The sequence below is a fragment of the Phalaenopsis equestris genome, unplaced genomic scaffold, assembly GCF_001263595.1.
Source record: "Phalaenopsis equestris unplaced genomic scaffold, ASM126359v1 Scaffold000223, whole genome shotgun sequence".
Classification (NCBI taxonomy): domain Eukaryota; kingdom Viridiplantae; phylum Streptophyta; class Magnoliopsida; order Asparagales; family Orchidaceae; genus Phalaenopsis; species Phalaenopsis equestris.
In genome coordinates, this window is record NW_018164665.1 from 2,324,613 (window position 1) to 2,324,942 (window position 330).

Genomic DNA, 330 nt, shown 5'->3' on the forward strand with positions numbered 1-330 from the left:
GGGCTCGCTCGTGTTCGGCTCGTTTACACCCCTACACAAACTATAAACATCATTTTATTGAGAGTATAATTATTACAACATGCAAAAGCATATTCATCAATTTATCAATGACTATAATTTTCAATGAAACAAAATAAGATCAGTCTGATAACTAAACAGTGCAATTGATTAAAAGTTAAAGATAACAATTAAGATATTAAATATGCTTTCTTTCATATCAAAATGAGAGAGAAAAATTAAAACTAGAACATAATACTTGATCCATGACATATAAAATCAATCATATCATGAAACAACTCTTTAATCTTCTAAACATGAAATCATTTGTAA